The following is a 334-nucleotide window of genomic DNA, read 5'->3' as shown; positions in this document are numbered from 1 at the left end:
CCGTTCATGAACTCACTGTCTGTCCTGCCATGGCCAAGGAGGCCGTTCATGAACTCCCCGCTCTGCCTGCACCGCCATGGCTCCCTGATCTGCCTGCACCGCCATGGCTACCAGCTCTGTCTGCTCCACCATGGCTGCCCGATCTGCCTGCTCCGCCATGGCTCCCTGTTCTGCCTGCTCCGCCATGGCTCCCCGCTCTGCCTGCTCCGCCATGGCTCTCAGCTCTGCCAGTTCCTCTTCACGGGCCTGGCCCTCCATTCCTCCCCCAGTTCCGCCTCCACTCCACCACCCTCCTGGACTTTTTGGGTTTTGTTTGGGCGTCTGGAGCCGCCCT

This window comes from Sinocyclocheilus rhinocerous, unplaced genomic scaffold (assembly GCF_001515625.1).
Source record: "Sinocyclocheilus rhinocerous isolate Xijiao unplaced genomic scaffold, SAMN03320098_v1.1 scaffold15, whole genome shotgun sequence".
In the NCBI taxonomy this organism is placed as follows: Eukaryota; Metazoa; Chordata; class Actinopteri; order Cypriniformes; family Cyprinidae; genus Sinocyclocheilus; species Sinocyclocheilus rhinocerous.
The sequence above is the reverse complement of the archived record's forward strand: the minus strand, read 5'-3'. Positions refer to the sequence as shown.